This window comes from Lepidochelys kempii, chromosome 1 (assembly GCF_965140265.1).
Source record: "Lepidochelys kempii isolate rLepKem1 chromosome 1, rLepKem1.hap2, whole genome shotgun sequence".
Taxonomy (NCBI): Eukaryota; Metazoa; Chordata; order Testudines; family Cheloniidae; genus Lepidochelys; species Lepidochelys kempii.
The window spans coordinates 59,949,079-59,976,985 of record NC_133256.1 but is presented as its reverse complement, the minus strand read 5'-3'; the positions used below and the strand labels follow the sequence as shown (position 1 = coordinate 59,976,985).

The following is a 27,907-nucleotide window of genomic DNA, read 5'->3' as shown; positions in this document are numbered from 1 at the left end:
ATAGTATCCAATTTGCAAATGAATTCCAATTCAGCAGTTTCTCGCTGGAGTCTGGATTTGAAGTGTTTTTGTTTTAAGATAGGTTTCAGAGGAACAGCCGTGTTAGTCTGTATTCGCAAAAAGAAAAGGAGTACTTGTGGCACCTTAGAGACTAACCAATTTATTTGAGCATGAGCTTTCGTGAGCTACAGCTCACTTCATCAGATGTTTACCGTGGAAACTGCAGCAGACTTTATATACACACAGAAATCATGAAACAATACCTCCTCCCACCCCACTGTCCTGCTGGTAATAGCTTATCTAAAGTGATCAACAGGTGGGCCATTTCCAGCACAAATCCAGGTTTTCTCACCCTCCACCCCCCCACACAAATTCACTCTCCTGCTGGTGCTAGCCCATCCAAAGTGACAACTCTTTACATAATCAAGTCGGGCTATTTCCTGCATAGATCAAGGTTTTCTCACATCCCCCCCACCCCCATACACACACAAACTCACTCTCCTGCTGGTAATAGCTCATCTAAACTGACCATTCTCCAGGTTTAAATCCAAGTTAAACCAGAACATCTGGGGGGGGGGGGTAGGAAAAAACAAGAGGAAACAGGCTACCTTGCATAATGACTTAGCCACTCCCAGTCTCTATTTAAGCCTAAATTAATAGTATCCAATTTGCAAATGAATTCCAATTCAGCAGTTTCTCGCTGGAGTCTGGATTTGAAGTTTTTTTGTTTTAAGATAGCGACCTTCATGTCTGTGATTGCGTGACCAGAGAGATTGAAGTGTTCTCCGACTGGTTTATGAATGTTATAATTCTTGACATCTGATTTGTGTCCATTTATTCTTTTACGTAGAGACTGTCCAGTTTGACCAATGTACATGGCAGAGGGGCATTGCTGGCACATGATGGCATAGATCACATTGGTGGATGTGCAGGTGAACGAGCCTCTGATAGTGTGGCTGATGTTATTAGGCCCTGTGATGGTGTTGCCTGAATAGATATGTGGGCACAATTGGCAACGGGCTTTGTTGCAAGGATAAGTTCCTGGGTTAGTGGTTCTGTTGTGTGGTATGTGGTTGTTGGTGAGTATTTGCTTCAGGTTGCGGGGCTGTCTGTAGGCAAGGACTGGCCTGTCTCCCAAGACTTGTGAGAGTGTTGGGTCATCCTTTAGGATAGGTTGTAGATCCTTAATAATGCGTTGGAGGGGTTTTAGTTGGGGGCTGAAGGTGACGGCTAGTGGCGTTCTGTTATTTTCTTTGTTAGGCCTGTCCTGTAGTAGGTAACTTCTGGGAACTCTTCTGGCTCTATCAATCTGTTTCTTTACTTCTGCAGGTGGGTATTGTAGTTGTAAGAAAGCTTGACAGAGATCTTGTAGGTGTTTGTCTCTGTCTGAGAGGTTGGAGCAAATGCGGTTGTATCGCAGAGCTTGGCTGTAGACGATGGATCGTGTGGTGTGGTCAGGGTGAAAGCTGGAGGCATGCAGGTAGGAATAGCGGTCAGTAGGTTTACGGTATAGGGTGGTGTTTATGTGGCCATTGTTTATTAGCACTGTAGTGTCCAGGAAGTGGATCTCTTGTGTGGACTGGACCAGGCTGAGGTTGGTGGTGGGATGGAAATTGTTGAAATCATGGTGGAATTCCTCAAGGGCTTCTTTTCCATGGGTCCAGATGATGAAGATGTCATCAATATAGCGCAAGTAGAGTAGTGGCTTTAGGGGACGAGAGCTGACGAAGCGTTGTTCTAAATCAGCCATAAAAATGTTGGCATACTGTGGGGCCACGCGGGTACCCATAGCAGTGCCGCTGATCTGAAGGTATACATTGTCCCCAAATGTGAAATAGTTATGGGTAAGGACAAAGTCACAAAGTTCAGCCACCAGGTTAGCCGTGACATTATCGGGGATAGTGTTCCTGACGGCTTGTAGTCCATCTTTGTGTGGAATGTTGGTGTAGAGGGCTTCTACATCCATAGTGGCCAGGATGGTGTTATCAGGAAGATCACCGATGGATTGAAGTTTCCTTAGGAAGTCAGTGGTGTCTTGAAGGTAGCTGGGAGTGCTGGTAGCGTAGGGCCTGAGGAGGGAGTCTACATAGCCAGACAATCCTGCTGTCAGGGTGCCAATGCCTGAGATGATGGGGTGCCCAGGATTTCCAGGTTTATGGATCTTGGGTAGTAGATAGAATATCCCAGGTCGGGGTTCCAGGGGTGTGTCTGTGCGGATTTGATCTTGTGCTTTTTCAGGAAGTTTCTTGAGCAAATGCTGTAGTTGCTTTTGGTAACTCTCAGTGGGATCATAGGGTAATGGCTTGTAGAAACTCGTGTTGGAGAGCTGCCGAGCAGCCTCTTGCTCATATTCCGACCTATTCATGATGACAACAGCACCTCCTTTGTCAGCCTTTTTGATTATGATGTCAGAGTTGTTTCTGAGGCTGTGGATGGCATTGTGTTCTGCACGGCTGAGGTTATGGGGCAAGTGATGCTGCTTTTCCACAATTTCAGCCCGTGCACGTCGGCGGAAGCACTCTATGTGGAAGTCCAGTCTGCTGTTTCGACCTTCAGGAGGAGTCCACCTAGAATCCCTCTTTCTGTAGTGTTCGTAGGGAGGTCTCTGTGGATTAGTATGTTGTTCAGAGGTATTTTGGAAATATTCCTTGAGTCGGAGATGTCGAAAATAGGATTCTAGGTCACCACAGAACTGTATCATGTTCGTGGGGGTGGAGGGGCAGAAGGAAAGGCCCCGAGATAGAACAGCTGCTTCTGCTGGGCTGAGATTATAGTTGGATAGGTTAACAATATTGCTAGGTGGGTTGAGGGAACCATTGCTGTGGCCCCTTGTAGCATGTAGTAGTTTAGAAAGTTTAGTGTCCTTTTTCTTTTGTAGAGAAGCAAAGTGTGCGTTGTAAATGGCTTGTCTAGTTTTAGTAAAATCCAGCCACGAGGAAGTTTGTGTGGAAGGTTGTTTTTTTATGAGAGTATCCATTTTTGAGAGCTCATTCTTAATCTGTCCCTGTTTGCTGTAGAGGATGTTGATTTGTGCTGGAAATGGCCCACCCGATGATCACTTTAGATAAGCTATTACCAGCAGGACAGTGGGGTGGGAGGAGGTATTTTTTCATATTCTCTGTGTATAAATAAAGTCTGCTGCAGTTTCCACGGCATGCCTCCGATGAAGTGAGCTGTAGCTCACGAAAGCTCATGCTCAAATAAATTGGTTAGTCTCTAAGGTGCCACAAGTACTCCTTTTCTTCTTGAATCAGAATACTGTGCTTTAACTACTAGATAATATGTTATATATTTCCTTCATACACGTTTTCCCTATATGGATATATTTGATTAGGCCCCACAAACAGGTAACCTCAAACAGGGCACAGTATATTTATTATTTGTATTACTGTTGGGTCATCCAAGGCTGGCTGTGTGGTTGCTCAGGTGACAAGAGTCTGGCCCAGTTTGAAGAATCCACACCAGTTTAAAAGGAACTACTGTTTGACAGCAAATCTAGCATAACAAAAGAAATTGGGTTTGTTTGTTTTTTTGCAGGGGGCAGGTAAGGGAATGGACATGAGCAACACATCTTGAACAACAGGTGGACTCCGCGTTCACAATCTAGCAGCATGCAGTACTGCTCTACCGGAGATGCTATACTTGTCCTTTCCATGGGTCTCCCCCGAACACTTTAAACAGCTGTTGTGGAGGTCGCTAATGGGCATCGGCCTGTCACACAAACCACTGACTCTCTATTGGGAGTGGCCTTCCCCTCCCATTCGTGTCTCATCAGGCAAAGGAGGGCCCCAAGGACATGGGGGTGCACCACCATTTGCCCACTGAGGTTTTGATGGGGGGGGGAGACACACTTATAGGACTGGCCAAGCAACCCCCAGACCACCCTGGTTGTGACCCATAGCCAGAGCCAGCGAGAGGCACTGCGCCCTGACCTTGGGGAGGGTGCCACACCGGAGGCGCAGGACCCTACCCTGGTGGGGAGGGAGCGCCGAGGGGCACGGCTCAGAGAGGCGGTGGCCTCAGACCCAGCCAATGAGAGGGAACCGGACCCCATCTAACATCCCATCACAAGCCATTGGGCATACCTACCGCTAATAGTTGAAGATCAATTAATTGCCAAAATTAGGCTATCCCATCGTATCACCCCTTCCATAAACTTATCAAGCTTAGTCTTGAAGCCAGATATGTCTTTTGCCCCCACTGCTTCCCTTGGAAGGCTGTTCCAAAACTTCACTGCTCTGATGGTTAGAAACCTTCATCTAATTTCAAGTCTAAACTTCCTGATGGCCAGTTTATATCCATTTGTTCTTGTGTCCACATTGGTACTGAGCTTAAATAATTCTTCTCCCCCTGTGGTATTTATCCCTCTGATATATTTATAGATAGCAATCATATCTCCCCTCAGCCTTCTCTTGGTTAGGCTAAACAAGCCAAGCTCTTTGAGTCTCCTTTCATAAAACAGGTTTTCCATTCCTTGGATCACCCTAGTAGCCCTTCTCTGTATCTGTTCCTGTATGATATCCCAGTCCTTCTCTGTATTGGCAATACCTCCAAGCTTCATGTCATCCGCAAACTTTATTAGTACGTTCCCACTTTTTGTGCAAAGGTCAGTAATAAAAAGATTAAATAAGATTGGTTCCAAAACCGATCCCTGAGGAACTCCACTAGTAACCTCCTTCCAGCCTGACAGTTCACCTTTCAGTGCGACCCGTTGCAGTCTCCCCTTTAACCAGTTCCTCATCCACCTTTCAATTTTCATATTGATCCCCATCTTTTCCAATTTAGCTAATAATTCCCCATGTGGCACGGTATCAAACGCCTTACTGAAATCAAGGTAAATTAGATCCACTGCGTTTCCTTTGTCTAAAAAATCTTTTACCTTCTCAAAGAAGGAGATCAGGTTGGTTTGACATGATCTACCTTTTGTAAAACCATGTTGTATTTTGTCCCAATTACCACTGACCTCAATGTCCTTAACTACTTTCTCCTTCAAAATTTTTTCCAAGACCTTGCATACTACAGATATCAAACTAACAGGCCTGTAGTTATCCGGATCACTTTTTTTTCTTTCTTAAAAATAGGAACTATGTTAGCAATTCTGCAGTCATATGGTACAACCCCTGAGTTTACAGATTCATTAGCAAAAATTTTTAATGTGCTTGCAATTTCATGTGCCAGTTCCTTTAATATTCTTGGATAAAGATTATCTGGGCCCCCCGATTTAGTCCCATTAAGCTGTTTAAGTTTGGTTTCTACCTCAGATGTGGTAATATCTACCTCCATATCCTCTTTCCCATTTGTGGTCCTACCATTATCCCTACGCTCCTCATTAAAGACTGAGGCAAAGTATTTGTTTAGATATTGGGCCATGCCTAGATTATCCTTAACCTCCACTCCATCCTCAGTGTTTAGCAGTCCCACTTTTTCTCTTTGTTTTCTTCTTATTTATATGGCTATAGAACCTTTTACTATTGGTTTTAATTCTCTTTGCAAGGTCCAACTCTACACTTTGACCTTTCTCACTTTATCCCTACATGTTCTGACCTCAATAAGGTAGCTTTCCTTGCTAATCCCTCCCATCTTCCACTCCTTAGGAAGTGGAGCAAAAATCTGAAAAAAATATTTTTTGTAAAACCTGGGAAATTTTCAGTAAAAATCAGTTTAAACTGAAAAACAAAGGGGCTTACCCTATCACTTAAATCAGCTTCTGTACCAGATAACTGGAGCATATTTAATGTAAGGTCAGTTTTTTTAAAAAAAAAAAAAAGACTCTAGAGGCGATCCTAGCAGTTACAGGCCAGTAAGCCTAACTTCAGTACTGGGCAAATTAGATGCAACTATAGTAAAGATCAGAATTATCAGACACATAGATGAACACAATCTGTTGGGGGAGAATCATCATAGCTTTTATAAAGGGAAATTATGCCTCAATCTGGAAAACCGAGCAAACAGTTAAGTGGCAAAGTTTGCAGACAATACTAAATTAGTCAAGATAGTTGAGTCCATAGCAGATTGCGAAAAGTTGCAAAGGGATCTCACAAAATTTGGTGACTGAGCAAGAAAATAGCAGATGAAATTCAGTATTGATAAATGCGAAGTACTGCATATTGGAAAACATAATCCCAACTATACATACAATATAATGGGGGTCTAAATCAGCTGTTACCACTCAAGAAAGATCTTAGAGTCCTTATGGGTAGTTCCCTGAAAACATCCACTCAGTGCACAGTGGCAGTCAAAGATAAGAGAATGTTAGGAACCCTAAAGAAAGTGAGATAAGACAGTCAGTATCATGCCACTGTATAAATCCATGTACGTCTACGTTTTGAATACTGCGTGCAGTTCTGGTTGCTCTATCTCAAAAAATATATTAGAACTGCAAAAGGTAAACAAAAGGACAACAAAAATGATTAAGAGTATGGAACAGTTTCTGTAGGAAGAGAAATTAAAAAGATTGGGGCTGTTCAGCTTGGAAAAGAGATAAGGGGGGGCCCTATGATAGAGGTATATGAAATCTTGACTGATGTGGAGAAAGAATACAGAAGTTTAATTTATCCCTTCACATAACACAAGAACTTGGGGGCACTCAATGAAATTAATAGGCAGCAGGTTTAAAAACAAACAAAAGGAAGTACTTCTTCATGCAACACACAGTCACCATGTGGAACTCCTTGCCAGGGGATGTTGAAAAAGTATAACTGGGTTAAAAAAAATTAGATAAGTTCATGGAGGCTTGGTCCATCAATGACTATGTCAAGATGCTCAGGGATGCAACCCCATGCTCTGGGTATCCCTAAGCCTCTGACTGCCAGCTGCTGGAGTTGGGTGACGGGATGGATTACTTGATGGTATCTATTCTTTGATCAGACTGTGGCCACAGTCCACACCTGGGGAATAAGGGCCATCAGCAGCTTCACATGTCAAGTGTGTCTTCCTTCCCTCTATCCCACCTTTATATCTTTCTTTTCCTTTGTATTCTACTTCTTCCTCTATTTCCCCTCTCCTTTCTGCTCCCACTTCTCCAACACTGTATTATTCTTTCCTAAATCACCCCATCAATCTTCTCTCATACTTCTGTCAAATGCGCTGTATGTGGAGGACACCTGAAACCACTGAACACAAACATGAGAGGTTGTGTGTGGGGGACAGTGACCAGGGACAATGCCTATGTGAGAATCCAACCTTCTGCTACCAAGCTGCTGGACAAAGGAGAGTGCCGGGATTCCTGTCAGGGTACAATCCCTGGAGCGATCTTAAGGGCTTCAGTCTCCAGCAAGTAGGTGTCTGAGCTATACGAAGCCGCTTCCCTCCACCACATCCTCTATGGCTGCTGGAAGAGAGGAAATTTCTCTGCTACTTAATTTTTACCTTACACGTTCCAGGCTGCAACAAGGATCCAAAGGGTAAGAGCAGGGGCGAGGGTTGTCTTTGCTACTCTACCCCACCCCTCAGTGTTCTGTTATAATGGGGGTGTACTCTACTAGTGAGCTAGAGGGGGGAGACTAGCTACTGGGCCACCCTATAGCTTTTCCAGAGGGTTGGTAAGAGAATTCTTTGGGCAACACTTCACAAGCTTCCTACTTGCCTGGGTGAATACATTTTACAAGTCTTGGATAAAATGTGCTTATTTGACATCTATAAAGTTGGCCGCCTTTTTATTGTGTCTCTTTAAATGCTTTCCATCCCTTTGGATAAGCACATTGCTTATAATTTAAACAGACATATCAAGCTAGTGATGTAGGCATTGCTGACACTGCTATCCTTGGCCTCAGAGTTAACACTCCATTGAGATAAATGGGGTGGTCACACTCAGACCTATCATCTCATTTTGTCTGACAGGCAGTATTTCACTAGCTCAAAAACAACTCTCTTCACAGTCAGAAGGGCTAGAACGGTTATATAAATGAAAACTTAAATTTTGCAGGAGACACTAAAGGCTTTAGAGAGGCCCTACATCTGTGCTAAAAACATGCAACTTCTGATCTTGCAATTTCAATCCTTATAATTCTCGCTGCTACTGCTAACTAGATCCATGACATAGTCAGCTTGGCAATGAACACTTAACAGATGTGTTATAGGGAGATTTTTTGCTCGTATTCCATGAAATGCCCATTACACCACACCCCCTCTCCATACTGTACAGCAGGGGGCACTGTTCAGGCTCAAACAAACAGCCATGCCTCCCCCCCTGCACGCGCGCACACACAAGCAATATTACCGATTCTTCTTCCTCCATCCCCACTTCCAATCACCCCTTAAACATTTCACCAGCTAATTCTAAGCTGGTCTTGAGCAATGCATTCTCTACATGTTGTCAGTGTACAATCTGTTAATAATTCTGATCCATTACTTTCTAATTACTGGAATTGTTCGGTCTCCAATGGAGTCTATTTTATTTACCTTATATGTCAACTTCATAAAACTAAAGACAGATTAAAACTTGAGAAGGGTTCATTAGTTACCATGTTGAGACTGACTTCTATTTTAAACACCCGTAACTGGCTACAGTAGGGCTGCTCTGAGAATAGGATAGGGGATTTTTCTTCTGAACATTCCCATAAATTTCCCAATTCAAGTTGCAATATGTGTTCAACTAATTAGAAGTATTGCTCAGTGCTGGGATTCTCTACACTCAGTATGTGAAGGTCAACAATTTACAGGTAATAGAAACTAAGAAGAAATCTTAAATCAGCCGGGTCAACTAAGTGATAGAACATTTTTTACTGCTTTGAAAAACAGCCTCTAGCTACAACTGAAAATGCCTCACGTACAAGGATCTTCTTTCTTCCTCTGTCAGATTCAAGAATTCATCACCAAGCTATGTTTCTCCTCTTTTGTCCTGAACCATTCTAGCTGTTTATATAAAGTGACAGTTTGCACACAGATGAATTACCAATGTGGGTACACTAGGATGTCAGATATAGGCAAGTTAGCCTTGAACGATACAAAAACAAGATTTAGTGCATGGTAGTGTCAGGGTACCCAACGTTTTTAATTTGTTTTCCTCAGTGGATGTCACATCTCAAGAATAGATATGGTGGATCAAGATGTTACACCCATTGTACACGAGAGTTTTGTTTTTTGCCAAAATTGTCATTCGACTAGGGAAGTTTACTGTTTGCGTCAATCTCAGTGAAATTAACAGTTCAAGCATGAACTCCTGAGTGTGATACACATCAATGAGTTAGCTGCAGTACCCATGTGTAGTAAACACTTTTAGATAACAATCACTATCAGGTTTCACTTCCATGTACTACAGACAAATATGGCTTTTTGAGAAATTCAGACATTATTATATTGAAAAGCATCAAGTGGAAAGCAAGCGAATTTTCACTCTAAAGAGGTAAGATCACAGCTTTCTAATAAAACATCAGTTTTGATGTGAAGCAACAAATTAACAATGAATTTAAAATTCTATTGCAAACATCAGCACTTTAAGAGACAGAAAACATTAAAACAAACCACTTGAACCCTTCTGGTGGTTCTTAACTGTATAAAAAATAATCTTTAATACTTAGCCTTAAACGTCTCATTAACAAAACAGATGATTTGGGACTGATATCCACCAATAAACCACAATCATTTAGAATCCCAAAAAGCATGTTTTGCAATTATGCACTCACACAGGTGTCTAAACACTATTTCTTCAAAAAGTCTAGCAAGCTTAAATCATCACTTATTCTCTCATGAAATACAATACATTGAGCATTTAATCCATGCTCTGTCTCAACATTTTAGTATTCCTTGATATTTTAATTTTAATTTTATTGCAAAGTGAAATCTATAAGATATACTTTAACAGAATGTTTCGGAATTCTGATATTCAGATGCTGCAAGGTTTTTTTAAAAAATGCAGTGCACTACATGAAAAAGGTTCTGGCTTCATAAGACATTCATTTTAACTAAGCGGTGAAATGATCCCTGCTCTGAGGATTGAAGCAAGCAAACTAAGGGAGAAAGGAAGGAAACAAAGTAAGACAGAAAAACCAAGATGAATCCTGCCCATAACTGCTTTATAGATCATAACCAGGATATTGTAACAGAAACCAGCATAGAGATGCCAAAGCAGGAAGCATGTCTGAAATACCTGTTTCATTCTCAGTGCAAGCACTTTTTTTTTGGTGCGAGTTTAAAAAAGAAAAAAAACAAAACAACCAACCCACTTGAACTTTTGCTACTCCCACATTTTCAATCAATACTCTTGATTCTTCAGTTACAGAAGAGATCTGTGTTTCAATCCAGCATTAGAACCAACAAAACAAAAGAGAGATATTACTTAGTCTCCCTTGTGTCCCCTAGGCATGCATCTCTGCTCATCTCCTTCCCTTCTCCACCCCTCATCTCCAAAAATGTGGATAGCCAAATCTAAAAGATAAGAAAACTTTCAGCTAAATAAGCATTAAAAATTTACATACATCCTATTTAATTTTAAATTTCTTTCTTGGCTGCTGTTGGTACAGATGTTTGCAAAATGCGAGATGTATTTCACTTATAAATCCTGTTGAAGCTTAGAAGTCCGTAAGGCAAAACCACCCTGAACCTGGTCAGAACTCTGGATGGTTCATTCAGAATGAACTGGATGCTGTCCATTAATTTTGTGGCTAAACCACCAAATAATGAATTATAATTATCAAGCCTCGCCAGTAAAAAAATACATGTATCAGAATTTCTAGGTCAGATCTGAAACAGTCCCTACACCTTACAATTTTGCAAAAACACATATTTGTAACCAACTGTAATCAAGATAAAATTACCACATAAAGTAAATCCCATTGAGGGACCACAATTGGAGTTTTGTGGATGCTTTAAATTCTACTAGTATAACTAGCAGAACTGTACCACAACATTCATGAATGCAAGACAAGAGAGACAGGACTATCTGAAGTTACAACAAAATCTATTCAGCTGTTTGAGGTACAACAGCATGAAAAAAAATTCACTCCCCTCCAAACTCTGCCTCCTCCAACAAAAATTAAGGAAAATGTATAACAAAAGAAATTAAGATAAATTTCCAACCCTGAGGGACTATCACCCATTAAAACATTCCTAGATTTAAAAAAAAAATCTGGGACTACGTTTAAGATTCTAACAAACCAACCTTAACTCTGCCCACCTTCCACCTATAGATAAGACCTCTTTATCCTACCTGCGCTGTCCTAAAAGAAAATCATCTTACTTCGTCATAGCACCTGTGAAATCTAGACCAATGGAACTAGGTAACCTGGACTAGCACAGCACAGCACCACAGTTAGGCATTTCTTCCTACGAGGGGTTGTCAATTTATCTTTCATGAGGACAGCTGGATTTGAGACAATTTGAGCATATGTAGTTAGATCAGAAGGGAACAAAGATTTGTGTTTTTAATTTTTCTCACCATATTCACAGTGCGACCTGAGCTATGTTTATGGGGTTATGACCAGTTGTCCCCAATTTAGAGGGTTAGGACCAGTGTATGAGACAGAGCCATGTTGTTACATGCTGACTAAAGCCAGCACAGTCAGACTAGGCTCCATTATGACAAGATTTAGAAATGTCTCCATTTCGGAGGAGCTAGCCACACCACACTTACACAAGAATTAGTTACAGTTCTTACTAGGGAAAATTCCTTTGACATTAGCCATCAGCCCAAGCCTTGCAAGCACGAGTCAGCTGGCACAGGACAGCCGGGGGTGTCTAAACGTAGTGTAGATATACTCAGAGTACAGACATATTTAATCCCCCTCAATGGAGATGTTTAAAATTTTTTAAATATTCATGAAAAGTTACCCTTTTTCAAAAATAATTAAATTAAAATGGTAATTTTTTAAAAATAAAAACAAAAAGTTTGACTTCCTCCTTTGCTCAGCAGCAGAATCAGGAGTGAGACCCATGCATGGAACTAGGATTGTATTGGCCTCAAGGTGATCGCCTGGCAAGGGTTAAAGGTAAGTCAGTGGAGCTAAATTGAACCTGCAAAAGGATGTGGTTCAAGGTGTCCATGCTGATAAAGCTAACAATCAAAAGCCATTCACCACAAGATATTTGCTCATTAGCAGGATCACGTAGACTGGATGAAGCAGCTCTTTCAATGAGTTTGTTCCTTCCTCTAAGAGAAGTTCCAAAGGGTAACATGATAGGAAACTGCTCATCTTTCCCAAAGCGCCTCATAGTTATCATAGCCTCATAGGGATCTTGTAGAAACATATATATCTAGGACACAGCTAAAGCACCTACCCCCCGTGCTATCTAAGTTATCAGCGTTACCCTTCCTGTTCGTGTTAAATGAAACCACTTTGAAAGATTTGTGATGTTTAAGACTATGTCACCAGTATAGAAGGATATTCAGCTACATGCTTCCTTTTTCCTTCAGATTTTACTTTCAATGTTCTTACCAGTATTTGACAGATATAGCCATCTGGATAAAGGTGACCTGCCTGCATCTTCTGCTCACATTGTTACTCAAACCCAGAAGACACAAAATTTGAATGCTATCTGTAATTTCAGTATCACAAATTCTGACAAGCAAACCTCCTTTTCCATCTCTTTAAAAAAAAGAGCTAAGTAAATACATATATATTAATCAATGCAACATTACCTTTGAGTTTTTACATGCACAAAAACTACAACCATTGCAACACTGTATGGGGTATGTAATATAGCCCCATTTAATCAACATTTGTGTATACCCCTAAGATTTCAAAGCCATGCAAGTCGGTTTTGAGGCCAAGCAGAATTTAGTTTCTTTACCACACCCAGGAATTAATTTTTCCTAGGTGGGCTGTGTCTGTGTTACATAAAGGCAAAAATGCCAACACCCCTCTCTGCTTAAAAAACTGTGGAACAAAGAAGATTTTGCCAACCATTACTCTGATCACTCTGCTTGTATGTTATATCCCCCCCACCCCACCCCCCTCAGTCTTGTCCACTTAGTTTGTAAGTTCTGCAGGACAGAACCATTTCTTCTATATATTTCCATGACGTCTAGCACAATGGAGCCCCAGTCTGGCATTTTAGAGCTGATGCACAACCAAACAGATTTCAGGGCTCTGAGGGCACTATTATGAGAGTAATAAAATATACTGATTTGTTTAGACTTTTTTAGAATATGCAGTAAGGTTATATGTAATGGCTAGATAAGGAAATAGAAATAATGGGACAGTCATGTCAATACTGATAAAATAAAGAATATGGATTTCATAAAAGGATTTTAAGCATTCACAAATAGAGTTTGAGCCTTTTTCTACGATATGAATGTTCCACCATGAATGTTTCAGCCACATCAGCTGATGTGCACTGATCATATAGATATATTACCCTTTAAAGGCTCTTTGCTACATTAAGTACAGGTTCCATGTACTTACCTCAAGAACATTTAGCTGTTCTAACACATTCTACATGTATAAAGGACTTTTCTATTTTTATTATACCCAGGCGTGAATTCCTAGGTCCTTAAGAATACAGATTTCATTTGTATATCTCTCTACATCCATCTACATTGCATATGGTTACGTAAAAATTTCAGAAAAGGAGACATTCACAATCTTCAATTTTTCTATTTGCTTACGTAACAAAAGGGGAAAGTTTTTAAAGGAATATCTCCTGTCAAAGTATTCTCTGTCAAGACTTTTGACTCTGATATTCACTTTCACTCTATCCAAAGGAGCTCGTATTTATCTTTATAAACAGGTTATATATTATACGCTACTTCTCTACGCTACTTGTATATTATTATAATTATAATCTATATAAACAGGTTATATTCTGTTTATCTTGTGAGCAGCTGATTATTAAGGGTGTTGAGCAGTTTCATTGTATTTACGGGAATCTTAATATTATGTCAGAGCATCCACAGCAAATGCACCTGGCTACACTTTTACAAACTGAAAGAACAGGAAGAAGAGCGTGGAGATGGAAGAGAAAAAGGAAAGGATGGAGAAAATTTAAAAAGGGAAGAACGGGCAAGAGACTGAAGTGGGGAGTGAAGAGGGAGAGAAATGAGATGGAAAAGGAGGTGAGAGGGAGGAGTAAACGATGGGGAGAATAGCGGGAAGAAGGGGAGAGAGACAGAGAACTGAGGGAGAAAAAAATGCACAAGAATAGGCAAAAACTCAGAGAAAGGTGGTAGGGAGAAAAGAAATGAAAAGTAGAAAGCAAACTCTGCCAAAATATAAAAAAGGGGTGGGAAATGATAGATGGGAGAGGGATGAAGGGAGCTGGATATAAACCAGGGTGAGATGCAGCTGCAATGCTTTTTGAGGTTGAAATATAACTCCCCTGCCTCTGCTAACAGAGTGGAACTCCTCCCTCTCTCCCTGACTTAGGGGAGCACTGCTCCCCACTCTTCCTCGGCTGGTGTGGCAAGTGCTCCCCTTCCTGCTTCAATGACCTTTACTCATTGACTGCCAGGATGTAGCATGACATGGGGAAGAAAAGGGGGTTCATTACAAATACTCCACAAATGGGAACTCCTTCCCATAAAGGTAGGAAACTACGGGCATGGGGACTGATCAGAGTGACATTAAGCAGCTCCAGGGGGAGCTTCATGCATTCAGCTGGCCCAAGGCTGGAGTAGCAATGAAGATTTGCCTACCGAAAGGTCAGATATTGCTGCTTGAGGGATGTCCCTTGTCAGGTAGAAGCTATTGCTGCTTGGGAAAGAGAAAGGAGAAGGAAGAGAAACTATGTTCTCAGTATGAATGACTGGCAAAGCCCACAATTCCCCTTGGCCACACAGACATTTTGATTCAGTCAGGTGCAGCGACAGCACACTGGGATGAAAGCTTGTGTGTGTATAAGAACAAATCTATACGCAAAGTCCCTTTTCTGAAAAGCAAAACAGATAGTATATTTTAGAAAGAGAATTGAATGCTGAATATCAAATATTTCCCAGTAGGTAAATTAGTAACTCAGACCAATTTATAGCACTAAAGAAACAAGCAGCTGTCTCAGAAATGAAACCAACAAGGCCTGACCTACGTGAGACCTATTCTCTCAGAACCCTTCGCCACTAGCGCAGCTCCACCATTGTAGCAACAATGAGAGCACCAGAGTTAACAGTCATTAGTGGCGGCTGCTGTTTTAACCACCAGGTGACCGACCTGTTTGGAGCAGCATAACAACAACAAGAAGGTGGTCAAAAAGCAGTCTACACTACCCCTCCCACTGTTGCTACTGAATCAGTGGTAGCAATGGCGGGAAATTTTAAAGAAATGGGTCTAGTACAGACAACCTAGAAGTACAGCTGTATTTTTAGTCCTCTTTAAAACGCGTATTTCTCATTTTAGATGAAGCTAGTTTTGTTCACATGTCTGCTCTTTGGTTAGCTAATAGTGGAAACATTTAATAAGAAGACTGCAGAACAGCTAGCTACAAAATGCATCACAATACATGCAGATTTCAAGCTCTAAATGCCTGTAGAAGTGTCTATACATTAAGGTTCAATGGTTTATGAATATCAATTTATCAAGTTATAAAGGTGTAAATTCTCTCTCAAGGTGCCTGAATATCAAAGAGTGAACAGTTCAATATTCCATTACACATCTGTCATGATCACTATTGGACAGGATCATCAGGAGTATGTCAAAGATAAAAGCTGTTCAGGCCCTCAATATTTCAGTAGGTTTGGTACTGATGGAAGCTGAACTTTCTATGATTTATTATGAAGACATAAACCAAGCTATAGTAAAAATTAAATTATGATTTTTTTTGTAGGAAGCAGTTGGCAGAGGTGTATTTGTTTTATGCTTATATCTATATCTTTCTGATTTATTAAATATATGTGGAGTCTGTTGTACATTTGACAATTTTTATCATTTCAGCTTATTTGTCTAAATTAGAAGCATATAAGAAACAGTCAATAATCTCTCCAGTCAGCACCATTAAATATTTTAATGTGGGTTTGTGGTAACATAGCTCATAATTGCTCATTGCTAATATGTCAACTTCCAAGTTCTATTTAAAGCAGGTACTGTAGAAGGGTCTACTTTCATAATCTAACAGCACACCAGCAAAAAAATCAGAGTACTACTTTGGCCCTGTTTACTGTACTATATGAGCTTCACTGAATTAGGGAACTGCAACTATCCCATTTTACAGTGAATTGAGGCAAGGAGAGAGTAAGGGACTGGCCCAAGGTCTCGCAGGAAATTTGTGGCAAAAGCCAGGACAGGTAATCTAAACATTGTCTAGTTCTCCTTTTACTGCCACCAGTTAAGAAACACTAAGGTCAGGTCTACATTAAAAAAAAAAAAAAGTCAAGTCAACTCAGCTATGTCACCCGGCCATGTCACTCCACAACCCCGATTGACGTTGTTAAATCAACTTAATCCGCAGTGTAGACAGCGGTAGATCAACGGAAGAATTCTTGGGCAGTTGGATTAGCTACGACAGGGAACCCCTCCTGTCACTGTAGAGTGTGTCTACGCTGAAGCACTGTGCTGCTGTACCAGTTTAAGTGTAGACATAGCTTAAATTTTCAACGCTGATTCATTTTTATGAAGTGCCAAAACGTACACACTGGAAACTCAATTTTAAAAACACAAACAGCTCAGAATCAGTTGTTCTTCTCTACGCTACTTGTCAAGACCTGAACCTGAAGTTGGGAATTTCTTCTGCAAAAGATGTCACAAACATCTTAAGCAGTATAAAGAAATCAGGTTGTTTTTTTTAAAAAAGGTGTTTGTGCTACATAACTGTCATAGGTTCTTATGCTGCTGAAGATCAACTGACTTTTAAAAAGGTAATTTGCAAATTGGCTTGAGAAAAATCCATTAACTTTGGAATTATATACTGAATGCCCCCAAAAGCAAAGCCAAATAGGGACACTGAGCATACAGCTGATTTTAAAGGTCCCCCCCCCTTTTATATATATTGCCATTAATATTAATATTGTTTTCTGTAATTCTGAGTAGATCACATTTAATTCTAATATAGTTAATGGACAATACTGAGTCAATTTAACATAATTGACAGCTCAGAGATTTAAAGGTAGTTTACAAGTGTGCATGCTCCCTTTCCTATCTCACCCCAAAAATCCCTTTCAGAATTATGTTCTGAATGCCCCATTCTAAGAGAAGCAATCTGTAGGTTTGTAATTTTAAAACATCCTTTGTTTTTTCTATATCCAAAGGCCACATTGCCATGTATCAGTAGCTTTAAATTCCTTCTCCTGATACATTCTGCTGATGGTCTAACATCTGCCACTGAACATCATGGATAACATATCTTGCCATTAAAGGTTTAATTTTCAGGCCTTTCAGACTGTTTACTTAGCACACTGTTGGAAACATCTGTACAGATTTTAAATGTTTTCAAAAACAGCATTTTTTCTAAACATTTACAAAACAGTACACTGTTCTAAAAATAGCTATGTTACTGCTAGATACAGAATCCACTTTTCAGAGTGCTTTCCAGTATGAAGCCACCAGCAGAATGTATATTGTGACATTCCTCCAAAAGGAATTGGGCAACCTAGACTTCACAAACCTGAAAAGTTAAAAACAAAACCACATATATTCTAGATAATAAATCTGCTGCTTGCCTCTCTTATTAAGGTTATTTGGGGCATTGAACACAGAATTTCAAGCTGTGTTCTTTTAATATGCATGTGCAGAGGGGAAAAGATACAATTAAAGGGTCTGAATCTGCAAAAACTTAGGCTACATCTACACTAGAGTTTGCAACTGCACCGATACAGCTGCACTGCTGCAAGATCTCTCGTGTAGCTGCTCTATTCCAACAGGAGAGAGGTCTCCCATCAATGTAATTAAGCCACCCACAACAAGCAGCGGCAGCTATGTCAGCGGGAGAAGCTCTCCCGCCAACATAGCACTGTGCATCCTACCACTCATGCCAGCATAACTTTATGTCACTCTGGGGTGTGGGTTTTTTTCACACCCCTGAGATACATAAGTTTTGCCTACATAAGTGGTAATGTAGACATGGCCTTACTGGTTATATTGTTTACTAATGCATATAGAAGCATTGACGCTAATGGGGCTATTCATGATAGTAAACACTATACTGGTAGTGTCTGCAGATGAGGTCCAAGTTTTACCAAAGTTTGGTCCACCTTACTGAAAAGGTAGTAAGAATTCCCTGCAGCTCCTCGTACAAATTCATCCCTAAAATACATTTTCCATCAATTTTAAAGGTAATCTGCAAAAGATTTTGAAAGAGTTGGGCTTGTCCCTTTTCTTAGTTTATTTTATATGAAGGCAGCCTGATAGCTTTCCCCCACCAAAAAAAAGCGTTCCCCCACTTATCTTTTAATTTAAAACCAAAGGATTTAAGACTTGTCTTTTTTAGTTTTGCTGAAGCATCTTTTGAAGGTCTCAGAACATGGACATTGTGAACTCTCACAACTTAACTGAAGGGGCAAGATATAAAGTTGCTAGCAAACGTTTTGTCCAAAATGTTAATTCAACATTCTAGTTTAATAGGTGTTAAACCCCAAAGTGTTGTTAAAAGGTATCCTCTCTCAATTGGCCTGATCTACACTTACACATGTACTTGTGTAAAATATGTTGTAATTATGTTGGTTTAGGGGTGTGTGAATTTTTTGCTGACAGTTACATGGGGATAAAGGTGCCCTATGTTGGTATAGTTTATTTCAGTTCCTGAACTGGAATAAACCACACCAGTATAAGCTTTTTAATGTCCGTATAACTGCATCCACACTTGGGGTTGGGGGGGAGGGGAGTTACTGCCACTAACTCTACTGGTAGGTACTAAAGCCCTAAGTCTGAGCTCTTTGATTTGTGAAGTCATAATTCACCATTTATGTAGATACCATAAAGTCTTCCAGGGAATACAAGACCTAAATTTCTGATGTTGGTGGGGAAAGAAACAGCCGCCGTCACTTTTCTGAGGTGGAGGTAAAGGAATTGGTAGGGAAGGGAACTTTTAGGCCATTCTTCTTTGCAGGTCATTTTTAACAGCCAATTGTGATGATATCAGCATCACCTTATGATTGAATTTATCCAGTGTATTATCCACGACTGAACTGTTATGTCTTATTAAAGCCTATTAAACTCTCCAAGCAGAGATTACATTCAATAAATATTGGTAATTAAAAAAGTATTTACCTGTGTCAGAAGTACATCACGATTGTTGAAGAACCACATTCCAAAAAGGATAAGCAGACATAGGAGGGAAGGGGAAAAAAGTAAAATTAAATTATAACTACAATATCTAAGATGCCCAACAACATATACAAATCTAACACTCAGTCCAACTACAAACTTAATTATACATTAATTGAAAACAGGCTGCACATTTTATATCTAGGAATAAAGAGATACAGTGACACTCATACTAATTCACAACTGCTTTTTTATGAACAAAATAAATCATGCATTTTTCACTAATTAAATTTCAACATACATGCTCTATGATCAGCTAAGGTTGACCCTCTGAGATACACAAACACATTAGTCAATTTAGAAAACATCTGCTGAGAATCTTATTTGAAAGAAAAATATGTTGACTACTAAATCACAAAGCAAATACTCCAACAAAATCCACTCATTCCAAACTAAACCAGTGCTACATCTGGACCTGAGTACTTTATAAAAAGGTGTTCCTGGGTTTTTTTCATAATGGGGGCCACCCCTTAACAGAAAAAGTCTTATGAAAACTACCTCTTGCCTGTGATCAGGTAATAGCCTCGTGATACACACTGATTACATGGAAAAGTGTTTAGAAAGGAGAAAAGAACCAAACACTGCATATGATTTCTAGCCACTTGCCTTCCCTCTGTATATGATGCCCAGATATCCAGCCCTCTTGTTTTCCTGCTTCTCTGAACATTACTGCTCTGTTCACAGCTGGCAGCACTAGTCTCACTAATACTACTATTCCCTCTACTCCTCTTATGTTGCAGTAGCCTCAAAGCAGAGATAGATAAGCTGGGTTCTCCTAGTTTCCAGCTCCTTTCACAGTATCCTAGGCTCTTCTTCACAATAAAGAACTTGAGCACTTGTCACAGTATTTGGACACAAAGAGGAGAGCCAGCCCTATGTGGTCAACCAGGTCTTCATGCACAACCAGTGAGCGTTACAGTGGACCATATACCATACTGCTGGTTAATAGAGAATGCTGAGTTAAAAGACAAACTCAAGACATGGATACTCAAGACAAACTGATCCTTTCAATTTCAAGCATATTTCAATTTACAAAATAATCTACACAAGTTCCAGGCTCTCACACAAACCAAACTTAAAAAAACCCAAAAACTAATTGACCAAACTCAAAAGTTCTAATCCCCGGCACCAACATGCAACCTCATTCTGCCAAAAAAATAACCAAAAACCCTGAAACCTAAATCAACTTCCTATTCTTAACCCATCCACTTCCATTCAAATCAGTCCTTTGTAAAAAAAAAAAGCCACAATGGGAATATATTGTCAAGTGGCTCTGAAAGCTGTTCTAAAAGAAAAAGCTGCATAAAGTAGGGAATTTTAACTGCTCTAAGACAGAAACCAAAGACAAATTTATGTTTAAGTTTTGGAGACACATTTTACATCTGGGAGGATATTGTGGACAAAGAAAAGATGTTAAGAGGTTGAAATTTCTTCATTAAGCTTGGTAGAACATCTCAGGGTTAAGATTAACTTTTGTATGGCATGCTGAAATTCAGTTACACCTGGTCAAACATTCTCAATCAAAATGAGTGTGATAGGAAACATCTTTTCTAAAAATCAGAAGGATCAAAAAGTACAGGAGTTTTGTTGAAAAATAATGGTTTTTCAATTAAATCCTGAAAAATGAAAATAGTTTCAGTGAAATAAACTGTTTACTGAATTTTTTCATGGGGGGAGTGGGAGGAGAATCATTTCCTCACCAGCGCTAATTATGGTCTTCACTGTAGTCTGCAACCTTGCACATATAGATGCAAAACAGCTATCAACATTAAAGATTGAGGAGTCAAGCCCACAAGAGTCACAACATTCCAAAGGTTAAAATCTGTCCTACAACATTAAAACTGTTTCATGTTGCACGTCCTGTATATATTTGTATCCTGCATACTATACAGATTACTATGGCTTGCATTAGACAAGTAAAGCAGGAGAAAGTATATAAGTGCGCCCTGGCTCAAATCTATTTGCCTCAGAGGGCTATTACAGGACTTCTATGATTGTGTAACCCTCTCTTTTTCTGATTTTTTTCAGGAAAGTGTTCAGAGAGAGAATTAAGGAAGAGTGTATAGGTCCCCATCCATACATGCACCCACAAAAAAAGGGGAGAAGTGTACTTTGTCATAACTCCAGTCTTCCTTTGCTCAGCATATAAATCCTTGTTCGGAGACAGAAAAAAAAAAACAGTTATATGTCCCAAGCATTTCCCAACTCATGAAAGATTTAACTCACCACTTACTGATCCTAACGTCATTTGCCAGTGTTTATTACTCATTGACTCAGCCTATAACTGGACTTTCCTTCCTGTCAAGAGACCGTACAAATGCCTTGCTATCTTCTATGTTGTCTTGGGCTCTTAATAAGGGAAGGAAGGCTTTTTGCCTAAGCTGTGTCTAGAAAGAATCCTATGTAGGCCAACTATTTCCAAATGAAGAAACCGGGATTTGGGTACACCAATAAATTAACAGTGCTTCCGGAACCTTGGGAGCAACACACAAGTCTGCTAATAAGTCAAGTGTTAGGTGAAAGGCCCTTCAAATCCACTTTTTCCACCCTGGAGGTAAACAGCTTCTTAGATTTAAGCAGGAAATCTACTGGTTCCCAAGAGTGAATACAACATTGAGCTTTTATCATTTTAGATTCCATGCCGACAATTTCAGCTGCTAGAGACTGGATAATTTAGAGGGCCTGGCAGAGGAGACTGTGTCCAAGTTATGAAGGTACTAACTTATAAACAAACACTATTGCTAGTTGTGGGAAGCAAGACCTTCAGAGCCAAACAGATATGATCAAAATGGTGATATTTTCATCCTGGATTCCTCTGGTTATCCTCAGTAAGTGTGGAAAAGGGAGATATTTATACTCGCTCTCTTTCTACTCCACTCATATTGCCTCTTGCCAACCATCTCCCTCTCACTTTGTTCAAAACCCTTTCTTTCCAACTATCCACCTCCTCATTCTCTACCCAGCATCTTGTCAACTTCTTTAAACGCAAAATTGATGGGATCAACCCTTTACACTATCCTCCTGTTCCTCTTTCATGATGTCAAATCAGCTAACTAATGACTAGCCTGTGTGATAGTCCGACTGATTTTAAAAATATTTACCATGATTCAGAATCATCGCATTGCACATGCAATTTACCTAGGTAATAGAGTGAGGTTAATACTGCTCCTCATTTCCAACCCACTCGCCTCTTATAGTTACTCACATCTTATTTCAAATTAGACTAGCTTCTTTGGGGAAGGGACTGTCTTTCCATGCATTCAAACAGACTAAGAACAATGTGATCCTAATCATGATTGTGGCAGTTGGATACTACTGCAGAATAAAATAACTGTCCTCTTTTAAACCCCATATTCTGTTCTTAAGGCTCTATCTACCTTAAAAATCTCTATTTCTGAACTTGGCCCTCATCCCATCACACCTCTTAATCTACCTTCTCTCCCTCTCTCATCAATATCCTCTTGGACTCCTTCCCTCTGTATAAGTGTGTTGCTAGCATTACTTAACGCTCATCTGCTCCCCATACCATTAAAATCACCCCTTTGTTGAAGCTGGATACAAGCTAAAACAAGTGGGTGGGCACAGAGACTGAAATAGCCATTCAATAAAGGGCTGCTTAGTTGAAGACAGGGTTGAAATGGAAAAGTTATATTGCTGGTTCCTGTGATGTACATGTTCTGCAGACAGAAGACCCTGGCAGTCCAGAAAGTTAATCTGGTGCCTTTCAGATTTTTTAAAGGGGGAAACGTTAACAAAACTGTACGTGTTAGCCTAAGATACAGGCAATTATGAAAAAACATTTTTAGCATCAAACTTTCACGCATACTAAGTGTCCATTTAGGCAACTACATAAATGCTCACCAGCTTCCACTGATCTCAACAGGAATTGCAGGACCCTCAGATCTTTAGACAATTAAACAAGTGGCTAGGTTTTCAAATGGGAATGATTTTGAAAATCTGGCCCTAAAAGTCTAATTTATGTTTCAGAATTTTTTGACTTTTAATATTCCATTCACCTTGGGCAAACTGGTTAGCGTCTGGACAGTTTAACTTTGGTTCTCACACAATGCTGTTGTGTTCACAGTGCAGAGGGGGGATTTTTTTAAAAAGCTTTTTATTGGGATTAAAAAGGTATTCCATAAAAACTACTTTTATTCTATTTTGTGTGTTTTTAAAGCAATTAGCTAATGAGTCATGCCATGTGTTTGTACCCAAAATCGCCTTCATGCACCAGTAACATTCCTCTTTTTATAATATACTTTTTATATTGTGTAACAGTTCAGTTGCCAATAAAATATTCACATCTGTTTATAACACACAACATTCATGCATGCAAATTATCCATATGTTGAAGAACTGAACGCTTTTCTAAAGATGCAAAAATGAAAATTTTTCGATTTTTATTCCTCCACTACTGCATTAACTTGACTATATAACAAGGTAAAACTGCCATTGCTATCAGGGAAGTACACACACTAACAGGGAAGGTAAAACAGCAATGCAGTATTTTAAGACCAATTACTATTAGGCTGTGTGAATACGTTTGAAAAAGCAAAGAGACTGAGGGGTAACACATTTTAAAATGTTCCCTTTAGAGGTAACTCAGAAGCTGACACACAGCTGCATGTGAGGATTATGCAACACCCAGATAATCAGCCAATCAGATTCCCAGACAGGCTGAACACTTCTAAAGACCTACAATTCTGTTTCTAAAAATTGCTTCTTACTCTGGAATGGATTTAAGATTAAATAAAGAGGTTTCTTCTACCTCAGTGTAAAATAACTGAAGCTATGGGTCTCACTGTGTATATTTCAGTGCTCTATTATTAATGACATCACACAGTTACCTCTGTTTGTATTATGGTGTGTCTCATTCACAGTAAATTCAAAATAGAATTACTCAGCTTTGCTTAATAGTATTATTGCCTAAAGCAGACTTGCTCACAATACGCACTGGTACGTTTAGAATCATTTACCCACTCTTCCTGAGGACAGCATATTTTGGAAGGTAGCTTCCATATGTTAATATTCCATTGCAACAACAATTTAGGCAACACTATATTCATCAGAAGTACAACTAACCTCTCAGGAGCAGAAACGTATGAACTGTTTAGTTCTAATATGCTCCATTACTGGTACACTGGGATCAGCCACAGAGATCCAAGCACTGATTGTCATGTGAACTGCTCCTTCCTTTCCTCTGCAGCTGACCTCTTTATTTCCCTCTCAACCCATGCAGTTTCCTCCTGTTGGAAGCCAGGGGCTTGGAAGAGTTGTTAACTGCTCATGTCTCTGAATTGCCTGGGTCAGATAGGGCCAAACTCATGGTGGCTCACTGATCTGGTACTGCTCACCCTCTCCCAGCTGCTCCTTGTGCTCCAGAATACAAGTTTCAGGCCCTCCCCAGCTCCCTGGGGAAGTCTAACACTAACAATTATGAAGAAAATCTTCCAACTGAGCTGAAGGTAAACAGTGACATCTGCCTGAGTCCGCAGACATAGATCTTTAGTGAATGTTAAACACTCAGTCCTAGATCTGACAATTTAAATGTCACCATTAGCTATTTCACAGCTGAGCAAAGGATCCAAGCAAATGGATCATCATGTTATGAAGAGCTGCACAATCTAGTGTGAGCAGTGCATCTCACCACAGTGTCACAAATGAGTGGTGCTTGGCAGAGTACCAGCACTTATCCCTTTTCCCCTACCCCCAATAGCTGATTACCATTACTCAGGGACCAATCTGAATATATGTTTACCCTTTAATTCTAGTATGGTTAAGACATCAGTTATTCCAGTTATTCACAAGAATATGTAGTCTGGGTTCCAAAGCAGTTCTATGATTTTTCCTAATTAATGGACACAATCTTAGGGCCGAGATCCTGCTCTCACTAAATGCCAGTGACTTGCAGAATCAGGCCCTCAAAGAACCTCTGACATCTCATGGAAAAAGTGATATATATGCAAATTTTGCTTATTTCTCATATTCTGTGAATTTCTCTTGCCTTGCAACTTTATTACTAAGGTCATTAGCATAGAAACTGTTTCTTCGGGAATCAGTGACTACAGTTTCACCACCAGCAAGCACATGTCTCTGTCACAGCATTTGCTTGCTACAGAGACCATGAGATCAAATAATCAGAAAACTGTAAAAGATAAACCAATTGCATCTGATAAATTGGCAAGATGTTCTTTTCACACATACATCATTCATTCTCAAGGGTGGAGAAAGACAAATAAAAACAAATGTGCATCAGTTGTCTGCCAAGGCTTCTGCTTAGAGAAAACAAATACTCCAGAAGACATCAGCAACTCTTTAAGGACACACTGAAAATAAATTTGGTTTATTAGGTATTTATAGATGCACAGATTTCCAAGGACAGAAGAGAGACAATTGTGATTGTCAAGTCTTACCTACTGTGTAACACGGGCCATAGAACTTCCCCAAAATAATTCCGAAAGCATATCTTTTAGGAAAATATCCTACCTTAATTTAAAAATGAATCAGTGATGGAGAATTATCCAAACACTCCGTGGTAAATTGTTCCAATGGTTAATTACACTCACCGTTAAATTTTTATGCCTTATTTCCAGTCCGGAATGGTAATACTTGCTTATAAATAAGCCATAAAGATTTAGTATCCCAAACATATCAGTGCCTGCAAAGGATTCAGTAGTCAGTTATATCCATACCATAATACAATCCTGCCCCCTTGTGGTGCACTGGCAAAAAGTATCATTCTGTGATATCTTCCTGTCTAAATATACTTAAGAATTTCTCTTCTAAAAGCTGAATATTTAGGACTGCATTCCTCATTCGTATACTGGCCATTTTATTTCCATATCCAATAGTCCAAGATGTTAATCTCCAGTATGTACAGTTGTTATAGTCGCTACTGTTTAGAAAAAAAATCTTCCACTTCCAAGCTCATTTTACAATTTCATCTAGTTCAGTCAACTGTCAGAAGTGCATTGTAATAAAAATCTAGTACTCCCCTCGCCTGTGAGAACCCAGACAATAACTTACATGTGTTACACTAAACCAGGGATAGGCAACCTTTGGCACGCAGCCCGCCAGGGTAAGCCCCCTAGCAGGCTGGGCTGGTTTGTTTACCTGCCGTGTCCACAGGTTAGGCCGATCACAGCTCCCACTGGCCGCCGTTCGCCACTCCAGGCCAATGGGGGCTGCGGAAAGTGGTGCGGGCTGAGGGATGTGCTGGCAGCCGCTTCCTGCAGCCCCCATTGGCCTGGAGCGGCAAGCCGCAGCTAGTGGGAGCTGTGATCGGCCTAACCTGTGGACACGGCAGGTAAACAAACCAGCCCGGCCTGCTAGGGGGCTTACCTTGGTGGGCTGCATGCCAACGGTTGCCAATCCCTGCACTAAAAACTGTTCTTACCTTTACTGGGTTAAACACAATTGCAAACATTTCACTGGCCACTAGGTAGCACTACTTGATAAATTTAAACAGAGAAATGCCGTGGAAAACAACTGCATTACTACAATTCAGTTTAGGTTTGAGTCTTTAAAAACATTTTTCTTAACCCTCAAAATTATCAATGCATTCTAACAATGTACACCTGGAACATCTCTCTAATCCCAAACTTCACACAGTCCTCTCTGCTCCTTCAAATACTTCTCTCTCTTCCATTGTCTCTCTGCAACCACCACCTACCATCTAAATTAATTTATTCTACATTAAAAATAAAGAACCATATACAAAGTACTATCATATGCAAGCAAACAACATAATTAAAGCAAGCTCTTCCGCTTGCCTGATGTCATCTCTCCAGCACACTGTTGTGTTTATGAACTCCTTGAAAAATGTGTTGTACCAATTCTTAGGGGCCAATTCTGCCTGACCCATATGCAGGTACACAGAAAAGGGAAGGTCACAAAATAAACCTCTTCTCCCCTTCGCACGTCCCACATAAGGGCCAAGCAGATTCGCGACATCGTTTGGCCAGCTGCTTGCAAATACAGTTAGTAAAAAAAAAAAAAAAACATTCTTGCTATAAAGTGTTGCCTGGTCCCCCTGAAACATAATTGATGGCACTCTGAAGGAAAGACAACAACTGACTGGCCCTTTTGACATGTGTGTTATCAGCAAGGCAGTCTTGATTGTCTACAAGGCCTCCAGCATTGAACCACGCATTTCCTTCCCCCTACTCTTCCCTCGCCGTATTTATTCCAAATTGCAGAGTAAACCAAACAAAAAACTCCCCAAAGTAGTATCTCCCCAACCAAAAATTCTAAGAACAAGAGGATAAAAGTGGGTTGTACAGAGAAAGCAAGAAAGGATTGCAACAGAGCAAAGCACAAACCGTCAGCAGTCTCTCTTCAATAATCAGTTTGAGATAGGCGGTGACTCCCAGTCAGGTTGCAATAATGTTCCCATAAAACAGATTATCTTTGGAGAATAGTTAGCAATAGATCTCTGTGCATTTAGCTCTGAAAAAAACTGTCTGAGCCAGAACAGTCTTCGTTTTCTCTCCCCCTGAACAAACAACATATGAAACCTGTGTACACACAGTGCAGATCTGATTAAATTCCCACCCTTGGGATAAGCAGAAGATGCAATTACTGCTTTACTTGCCCAAAGTCTGCTTTGAGAATCTGCTTTTGTTTTTGAATGGAGGCAGAAAGAGACAGTGATGTGTAACAAACTCAGAACACATGACTTCTTTCTGGATAGAATTAATCTCTCAAACTCATCAAATAAGACAGAGCAACAATTAACAGGATAAGTCAAACTCTAAACTAAATCAAGCTGAAAAAAAAAAAAGCAA

The 27,907-nt window shown here is 40.1% G+C and overlaps 1 protein-coding gene across 8 annotated transcripts in view; it reads right to left on the bottom strand.

Annotated features, from left to right (window-relative positions):
• The window catches only part of TSC22D1 (TSC22 domain family member 1), a 133,914-nt gene that overhangs the window by 23,732 nt on the left and 82,275 nt on the right, over positions 1–27,907 (bottom strand). Inside the window, exon 1 of one of the 8 annotated variants that reach the window (XM_073344874.1) lies at positions 19,065–19,131. The exons of the other annotated variants lie outside the window; for them this stretch is intronic. The gene's annotated coding sequence lies outside the window, so the exon portion shown is untranslated. Of the gene's footprint in view, positions 1–19,064; positions 19,132–27,907 lie in introns of those variants that run through there. 8 annotated transcript variants of the gene reach the window in all.